This window comes from Lithobates pipiens, unplaced genomic scaffold (genome assembly GCF_037356315.1).
Source record: "Lithobates pipiens isolate NorthernLeopardFrog02 unplaced genomic scaffold, aLitPip1_a1.2 Scaffold_25, whole genome shotgun sequence".
NCBI lineage: Eukaryota > Metazoa > Chordata > Amphibia > Anura > Ranidae > Lithobates > Lithobates pipiens.
The window spans coordinates 106672593-106682370 of record NW_027507787.1 but is presented as its reverse complement, the minus strand read 5'-3'; the positions used below and the strand labels follow the sequence as shown (position 1 = coordinate 106682370).

Genomic DNA, 9778 nt, shown 5'->3' with positions numbered 1-9778 from the left:
TACTTAGAACTTCCAAACATTACATATATTTTTTTTAACAGAGCCTAGACAATAAAATGGCGGTTGTTGCAATATTTTATGTCACATTGTATTTGTGCAGGGGTCTTTCAAGCACAGTTTTTTGGGAAAAAATACACTTCAACAAATAAAAAATAAATAAAAAAACAGTGACGTTAGCCCGATTTTTTTATATATTGTAAAAGATGATGTTACGCAGCGAGAATCGTGATCTTTATTTTAAGCAAAAAAAAATCATGATTCTCATTTTAGCCAGAATCGTTCAGCTTTACTGCACAGATACACACTCTGCCCTCTTGATAGGAGCCCACCTGACTCCTGGGATGAGAACTCAAGGCTGCAAGTTTCCAGCAAAACCCAGACACAGGATTGAAGGTTAGCAGCCATCACCGAAAATCATGCTAGGTCTTATTTTCGGGGAAACAGGGTATGTGGGTTATATCGACATATCAGGTGCTGGACACTGGCACGCCCCTTAAGGCGTGAACTTCCCCCATGTAACCCCTCCCATTATTGGGAGTCCTCAGTTTTGTAGCCAAGCAATCAAAGTGTATAAGAAGAAGAAGGGAGGGACCTCTGTGTCCCCTGATGTACATCAAAGAAAAGGATTTTACAGGTAAGCTGTTTTAAAAATCCTATTTTCTTTTCTTACATCAGGGGACACAGAGCCATAGTAATAACTATGTGGGATGTCCCATAGCAATGGCAACTGAAGGGGGGAGACAGAATCAAGGAAACAGCAGGCCAGAGGACTCATACTGCAGTCTGCAGTGTATACTGTGCCCAAAGGCAATATCCTCATGACCTTTAATATCGATTTGAAAAAAACAGATAAACGTCTGAACCAAAGACCAAGTTGCGGTCTTACAGATCTTAGCCATAGAGGCCTAATAATGCACCACCCAAGAGGCACTAATCGCCCTGGATGAATGTGCTCTTAATATGAGAAGGAAGAATTTTCTTCTTTAAGCTGAAGCTTGATCAATCACTTGACAAATCCATTTGGAAAATAGTGGCTATGGATGCTGCCTGTCCATATCTTGGACCCTCTGGCTGTACAAACAAAACCTGTGTTTTGCGAATCTGAGCGGTCGCCTTTAAATAGATTCTGATCGCTCTTACTACATCAAGTGACTGTAGTGCTTTCTCTTCCCCAGATTAAGGCTTCTGGGGAGAAAAAAGGAAGAATAATATCTTGGTTTAAATGAAAACCTGTTACCACCTTTGGTAAGAATTCAGGATGAGGACATCAAACCACCTCATCCTTATGCATGATGAAATATGGCTCTTACAAGACAGAGTCGTTAGTTCCAATACTCTTCTAGTAGAAGAAATGTCAAGCAAAAAAAGATTATCTTACTTGTCAAAGAACCAAGAGAATTTCTCGTAAGGTTCAAACGGCTGATTTAACAAAGCCGACAAGACCAATTTTAAATCCTAAGTATTTAGAGGTGCCTTGATATGGGGGATAAACTGTGTTACCCCCTGAATAAGCTACGCACCAAGAGTAGGAAGCAACAGGCCGTAGGAAAAGACATTGACATGGCCTGGATCTGGCTCTTGATAAAAGTCAAGGCCAGCTTCATTTCAGATCACATAGGCAGGAATCCTGCCTATTGACATACTTCCTGGGGTGCCAACTCCTGGATCCATACCAAGAAACCTATGCCTTCCAGATTCTATAGTAAGTAATTGTGGAAGCCGGCTTCCTGGCATTAGTCAAAGTAGACACTACTGAAGGAAATCACCCACGATCTTTTATAGAGTCTTATCTTTATCTTTTTATATACTCCTTATCCATAAAGTTGGATGAAATACCGGACCTTGTGCAAGAAAGGTCTGGCTATAATGGCAGAGTCCAAAGGACTCCTACTGCCATCTTTATGATCTTGAAAAATTAAGATCTTCTGGGACCTGGCTGGGGTCACCAGAATCGCCTCTTCTTGTTCCTGCTTAATCCTGCGGACAAGGCGCGGAAGTAGCAGAACTGGAGGAAAAGCATAGATCAGTGAAAACTGATCCCCTGGGAAGACTAATGCGTCTGTTCCTCCTGCTAGCGGACCCCTTGTTTGACATAAAGTTGTCGACCTTCTTTTTTTTTTTATCCAGAAAAAAAACTAGTATCCAGCCACGGCCCCCATAGTTTTTCAAATTGATCAGGGCAACCTCTATGCTGATAGACAATTTTGTCTATTCTCAGCGTATTACTAACAGTGGTGGTCCACTACCGGACCGATGGAGTCCGATTTCCAGTGGAGCATTATCAACTTGCGGGCAATAAAGAGCGCCCTGGTCAGAGCCTCTCTAGTATGCCATTCCCAGTCCAACTCATCCAGCAAGTTCAGAATGCAACACCGAGGATCCCAGGGGACTGACACCCGAAACACCGTGCTCAGGGTGCCCCTCACCCCCCTCCAATAGACATGAAGTTTGGGGCATCGCCACAGCATGTGTAGTAAGTCACCGTGATCCCTTTTTACATCTGGTACACACCGGTGTCGGTGTAAGGCCCATAGAGTGTAGCCTACGGGGAGTATAGTAAATTCTCAGTATGGTGTACAGTTGGGTAAGTCTATGCGTCACATTCAGCGAGCAGATTGCCACCGATTGCAACACCTCTTCCCACTGCTCATCTTCCAGGGGTCCCACATCTAATTCCCATTTCCTTTTAACCGCAGGGGGTGTTTCAACAAGAACCTGCTTAAAAGGGTAGCATAGCTCTGCGAGATAAATCCTTTTGCATTGGCAGCTGATTTAAGCTGGGACACAAGAGGCAATCCCTCCAGCTGCCAGTCCGAAACCTTTGATTGGGCCAGAAAGGCGTGCCTAAGTTGCATATAATAAAAGTACATATGTGCCGGGAGTTGATATCTCGCTCTCAGAGTATCAAAGGATAACAGTTGACCATTACTGATTATCTGCGTTAGATAAAACACTCCCCTCCTCTGCCACCTTTCCTTATGCTGCAGCTTTGCTAATTCAGGATATGACTCATTAGCCCAGATAGGGCTGTATTCACTAATACTCGTAGCTCCCTGCAAATATTTGGTTTTGTTCCATACTTTCTGTATTAAGTTATATGTGGGGAAACTTTTTTGGGGGGGTTTGCCGAAGGCCTGAGCCTCCAGGGCAGTCGGAACAGATCCCCCGCCCACCGTGTACAACATGATGGCCTCAGAAGCGCTAGGGACTCTGCCAGTGGGGTCACTCTCAGGGGCCATAGTGCCTATTAAATGTTGCAGTTGAGAGGCTAAATAGTACAGCCAGGGGTTCGGCAGCGCAAGCCCCCCGTCCCACTTTGGGTGTTGGAGATGCTCTAATTTAATCCTAGGGGGTCGGCCTTTCCATATTAGCTCACGAAAGATGGAGTTCACTATCCTAAAAGTCTTCAGCGGGATCACCACAGGAGAGTTGTGCAACATGTATAACAGTTGGGGCATTAGGATCATTTTAATAAGGTTCACCTTGCCTGCAGCCAACATACACAGCAAATTCCAAGTCTTAGTCCTGGAGCGAAACCTGGTCAGCAGCGGTGCAATGTTTAACGCAACATAGTCTCTGATTTGCGGTGTCACCTGTATCCCCAGATATTTAAACTGGAGGGCGTTAGGGATCTCTCCCACTTGTCCCCCCTGCTGTGGTTGTGGCTCATCTATAGGCATAAGTGCGGATTTGGACCAGTTTATCCTAAGACCAGAGAACTCCCCAAAGCGGGTCACTGTATCTAATGTGTTATCCAGAGACTGTGCTGAGTCCCCCAGCAAAATCATAGTATCATCTGCATAAAGCATCACCTTTTCCTGTCTATCCCCATAGCAGAAAACTGTGATGCCTCTGTGCTCCCTGATCCTAATGGCCAGTGGTTCTATTGCCAGGGCAAACAGCAGGGGAGATAAAGGGCCTCGACCAAGACAGAATGACAAAGATAGCCTACCGGCCTCCCTAATGGCCGCGCTCGGGTGGTAATAAAGCAGCCATACTCAGGATATGTACCCAGCGCCAAAGCCAAAACGCCTCAGTATCTCCCAAAGATACGGCCGTTGTCGACTTTCTTAATGAATCTGGACACGAATAGCTCCATGTCAGGATACCCCATCTGACATATTGCTAGGAAGATATCGAGGTGAAGAGATCATTCTCCCAGAAATAATTGTTGGCGTCTCAAGTAGTACACCTGAAATATTAAATTTGCCGCTAGGCAAGGAGTGTTATGTTCTGCCAAAGCTAGAACATTATTCACCTCTTTTTTTGGGTTGCACGACTCCCCTGGTGATTGATGTAAACCACCGCCGTGGCTCTGTCAGACTGAATCCTGTCAGGACAGTCCCGTTATCTGACCACCAAGATTCTATGGCCAGATGTACTGCCTGAAAACCTCCAACAAAGTTGATAGGCAAGGTCCTCTAACCTGGACCATCTCCCCTGGACAGAATCTTCTTCCAGGGCTGCTCCCCAGCCTAGAAGGCTGGCATCTGTTGTTAACACCTTGCAGGATGAAGATTTTCCCTCCTGCTGGATAACAACCACCAATTTAGGCTCTAACCTATGTCGGGAGCCAAGTCACTGCTGTGCCCTTTATTGACATAAGGGTTAAAGGGCATAGCACTAAGCACTATATGGTTGACAGAAGACGACACTCCCAGAGTGTCAGTTTCTGCATAGACATTAACTGAGGATTTCTCTTGATCAAAGCTGAGATCAATCGAGCAGGGAGCAGGAGAGTATTTACATTTCTCTTCACAGGTACAGTTTTAATTTATAAAAAAAAAAAGAAGTTTAAAGTATATGTATAGCCAAAACTTTTTTTTTGTTTTTAAAGTTTTGGATAGAGTGAGAACAGGTTAGTTTTTATTGTTGTCTGTATCCCCATAAGGAATGATAAGATGCAGCTCTCTATACTAGTGACCATTGTCAGGGGAGCAGAAAATTATGCCAAATCATAAAATTTTAAAGTACAACTGTAGGCATTTCGGATAGAGTAAGGAAGGGCTATAACACGTCCAATTTTTTCTTGTTATCTGTGCCCCATTGGAGAGATTTACCTTTATTTCCTGTCCCATAGCCTAAACAGGAAGTGAGAGGAAAGCCCTGCAAATTAGTGGAATCCATTTGGGGCCCGCCAGGTCACCAGAACGAATGTCCCCATTGGAAGATTTCCCCTCTATAACTGTTCTAGGGACTACCCAAAATTTGGCATTTTCTTTTACTGACACTTTTGATGATAATAGGAAACAGGACAAATATAAAGAATGAATATTCCTAATGGGGCATAGGTAGCAATACAAACCTAAAAGGTGTTCCAGTCCCTCTCCACTCTGTCCAAAACTTAAAAAAAAGTTTTGCATTTAGCTTTATTTTAAAAATAGTTGGTATCTACTTAGTAACCAGCAATTGTTGAGATGATTAACACTTTAGTCAGCACAGTAAAAAACGCACCCTAAATCATAGGTGGTTAGTCTTCTTCCCCATTCCCTCCCCCCACCAAGGCATTAGTAATCATTTGTAGATAGTGAAATCCTAAACTCAGAAGACCACACCAGAAGCAGACCCCCAAAGGCACCAGAAGCAGACCCCCCTAAAAGCACCAGAAGACCGAAACAGAAGCAGACCCCCAAAGAAGGCACCAGAAGACCGAAAAAGAAGCAGACCCCTAAAGGCACCAGAAGACCACACCAGAAACAGACCCCCAAAGGCACCAGAAGACCGCTCCAGAAGCAGACCCCCCAAAGGCACCAGAAGCAGACCCCCAAAGGCACCAGAAGCAGACCTCCAAAGGCACCAGACACCTGATGGAGGGGGGTGGAGCTGCTGACTAGGTGAGCTCCATGAGGTCGGCATGCTGACACGCTGGTGTAGGAAGCTGCTGCTGCTGCTGGTGCCTGTGCTGTGGCATAAAGAGATTATGGAGCCTACATATTAATATCTGCACAGAAGTTAAGCTACGTTATGGAGACTCTGAGCCGCATATGAAATCTCCCTGGAAGGACTCACTCAGGGATTGCTAACATAGCAAATTTCCAAGCTGCATAAGGGATATCCCTTTCACCCCCTCACCTGTGGCTAAGTGGATGGAGTTCCTGGCGTGATCACTGTGAGGAGGTGGAGAGCCCGTGGAACGCCGTTCTTTGGAGCCGTACGTCCGGTGGATTGGAGGACCCCGTGGAGTGCCGGTCCCTGCGCTGCCAGATCTGAAGCTGAGAGAGGCTGGGGGAGGGAGTGGATCCGAACGCCGGTCCGTGTCTAAGGCTTGAGAGACGGAGCCGACAGATGTGATCCTCCCTTCGGAAGCCTCGGAAGTGTCACAGAGGAGTCGGGCAGAGGACGACAGAGATCGGGAGATCCCGGAAAGATTTCGGGGAACCTCGGGAGAGCTCGTGAACCTCCGAGGGGGTACGAAAAAGAACAGAGCTGGATGGTGAAAGGATGGTGAAAGGTGACAGGAGAAAGTAAAGCTGAACAAGCAAAATATGATGCTGACCACCACTCTATGGACACTGTTCAAGGTTAGTAAGGAAATAAAGTAAAAAGAAGTAAATAAAGTAAAAAAGTAAAAGGAGAAGCAATCTTGAACAAGGCGATACCGCTGAAAGCTCAGGGGGGGGGGGGCGCTTTTCTCTTTGAAGCCTAAAAAGCACAGCTAACAGCGTTGGGTGTTGGGAGGGAGGGGATGTAGGGGGGTATAATGGTAATGGGTAAAAGGAAGTAAGTCGAAAAGGCAAGAAAGAGTCACTAAATTGTATGGATGTATTATATTTGATATGTCACAGGCCTTAATAGTAATAATGAATTTGTTAACAAGATTATTAAATATACACATTGGGGTTGGTTATGTTAATTTAGGGTTAATAAAACACTATTGATATGGGAGGTTAATATATAGTTTGGATATGTTAGATATGTAGTGGTATATCTAACCTTAATTAAACACTTAACAAGTCAACGGCAAAAAAAAAAAAAGAAGCCTATGCCACATGGTATTCCCAGGCAGTCTCCCATCCAGGTACTAGCCAGGCCTGACCCTGCTTAGCCTCCGAGATTAGGCCATTTGACCTGACCATCCGCACCAACTCTTATGGAGTTGATCTTTGCCCGAGGCAAGAGCACCTTTTTCGTGGGCTCTGTCTACGATCAGACCCAAGTACTCCAGCTTTTTTAGCAGTGTTAAGGAAGATTTCTCTAGGTTTAGAATCCGAACTCTTCAGATGGTTGTAGTGCGTATGCTTTGCTCTAAATGAGCCAACTGATTAGTAACAGATTGTCTAGGTATGCTACGACTTATGCCATGTGCCCTTAATCTGGCTAGAGGTGGACCCACCACTTTAGTGAACACCTGGGGTGCTGTGGCTAGCCCAAAGGGCAGGGCTACGAACTGGAAATGCTGCTGTTCCAACTCAAACCGCAGAACTCTTGATGAGTGTCAAGAGGGTTGAAGTTTCATAAAGAGCTTGCCTACGGCCACATCACCCTGAAAGCAAACCATCTCATCTGATCTCGGAGACTAAGCAGTGGCAGGCCTGGTTAGTACTTGGATGGGAGACCACCTGGGAATATCAGGTGCTATAGGCTTCTTTTTTTTTTTTTTTTTTTTTTTTTTTGGCATTGACTTGTTTTTTTCCCTTGTTTCTCAAGGTGACCATCTTGGCGTTTGTCAAAAAGGGTTGAGGATACCCAAAGGGATTGCCTACAGCCATATCACCGTGAAAGCGCCCAATCTCATCTGATCTTGGAGGCTAAGCATGGTCAGGCCTAGTGGCCATCTTTGCGTTTGTCAAGAGGGATGAGGGTGCCCATAGAGATTGCCCATGGGTAGGGTCGGGCCTGGTAAGTACCTGGATAGGAGACCACCTAGGAATAGGCTTCCTTTTTTTTTTCATTTGGGGCGTTGACTTGTTTTTTCCCTTGTTTCCCAAAGTGTATTTTGGCATTTGTCAAGGGGGTTGACGGTGCCCAAAAAGATTGGCTACAGCCACATCACCTTGAAAGCGCCCCATCTTGTCTCACCTCGGAGGCTAAGCAGGGGCTGAGCCTGGTTAATACCTGGATGGCCAGGTGCCGTAGGCTTATTTATTTTTTTGCATTTACTTGTTTTTTTCCCTTGTTTCCCAAGGTGACTATATTGGCGTTTGTCAAGATGGTTGAGGGTGTCCGAAGAAATTGCCTATGGCCACATTGCCCTGAAAGTGACTAATCTCGGAGGCTAATCTCGGAGGCTAAGCATGATCAGGCCTGGTTAGTACCTGGATGAGAGACTGCCTGGGAATACCAGGTGCCATAGGCTTCTCTTTTTTTCTTTTTTGGGCTTTTTTTTCAAGAGGGTTCAGGGTGCCCAAAGCGATTGCCTACAGCCACATCTCCCTGAAAGCAACTGATCTCATCTGATCTCTGATGCTTAGCAGGGTTGGGCCTGGTTAGAACCTGGATGGGAGACCCCCTAGGAATACCAAGTGCTGTAGGTTTCTTTTTTTTTTGTTGTTGACTTGTTTTTTTTCCCTTGTTTCCCAAGGTGACCATCTTGGCGTTTGTCAAGAGGGTTGAGGGTGCCGAAAGAGATTGCCTATGGCCACATCACCCTGAAAGCTCCTGATCTTGTCTGATCCCGGAGGTTGAGCAGCATTTGGCCTGGTTAGTAACAAATGGGAGACCTCCTGGGAATACCCAGTGCCACGGGCTTCTTTTTTTCTTTTTTTTTTTGGCGTTGACTTGTTTTCTTCCTTGTTTCCCAAGGTGATTATCTTGGCGTTTGTCAAGACGGTTGAGGGCGCCCAAAGAAATATCCTATGGCCAAAACACTTTGAAAGCGACCAATCTCGTCTAATCTTGGAGGATAAGCAGGGTCAGGCCTGGTTAGTACCTGGATGGGAGACTGCCTGGGAATACCAGGTGGCATAGACTTTTTTTTTTTTTTGGGTGTTGACTTGTTATTTTCCCTTGTTTACTAAGGTGACCATCTTTGCGTTTTTTATGAGGGTTGAGAGTGCCCAAAGCAATTGAATACGGCCATATCTCCCTGAAAGCAACAAATCTCATCTGATCTCGGAGGCTTAGCAGGGTCGCGCCTGGTTAGAACCTGGATGGGAGACCCCCTGGGAATACCAGGTGCCGTAGGCTTTTTTTTTTATATGTTGTTGGCGTTGAAGACCTGTTTTAATTTTTTTGCTTGTTTGCAGAGGTGACCATCTTGCCGTTTGTCAAGAGGGTTTAGAGTGGCCAGCACGATGGTCTACGGCTACATCACCCTGAATGCGCCTGATCTCATCTGATCTCGGATGTTAAGCAGGGTCGGGCCTGGTTAGTACCTGGATGGGAGACTGCCTGGGAATACCAGGTGGCATAGACTTTTTTTTTTTTTTTTTTTTTGGGAGTTGACTTGTTAATTTCCCTTGTTTACCAAGGTGACCATCTTGGGATTTTTCAAGAGGGTTGAGAGTCCCCAAAGCGATTGCCTACGGCCACATCTCCCTGAAAGCAACCAATCTCATCTGATCTTGGAGGCTTAGCAGAGTTGAGCCTGGTTAAAACCTGGATGGGAGACCCCCTGGGAATACCAAGTGCCGTAGGTTTCTTTTTTTTTTGATGTTGACTTGTTTTTTTTCAATTAAGGTGACCATCTTGGCGTTTGTCAAGAGGGTTGAGGGTGCCGAAAGAGATTGCCTACGGCCATATCACCGTGAAAGCGCCCAATCTCGTCTGATCTCGGAGGCTAAGCAGGGTCGGGCTTAGTGACCATCTTTGCATTTGTCAAGAGGGATGAGGGTGCCCA

The 9778-nt window shown here is 45.6% G+C and overlaps 5 pseudogenes; all 5 read left to right on the top strand.

The window, feature by feature from the left end:
* The first annotated feature begins 7465 nt into the window (after window positions 1–7465).
* On the top strand, window positions 7466–7584 carry LOC143932029 (5S ribosomal RNA; annotated as a pseudogene).
* Window positions 7585–8355: 771 nt separating this feature from the next.
* Window positions 8356–8474, top strand: LOC143931189 (5S ribosomal RNA; annotated as a pseudogene).
* Window positions 8475–9007: 533 nt separating this feature from the next.
* LOC143931647 (5S ribosomal RNA) lies at window positions 9008–9126 on the top strand (annotated as a pseudogene).
* Window positions 9127–9236: 110 nt separating this feature from the next.
* Window positions 9237–9355, top strand: LOC143931087 (5S ribosomal RNA; annotated as a pseudogene).
* A 104-nt stretch (window positions 9356–9459) lies between these two features.
* LOC143931315 (5S ribosomal RNA) lies at window positions 9460–9578 on the top strand (annotated as a pseudogene).
* Window positions 9579–9778: the final 200 nt, after the last annotated feature.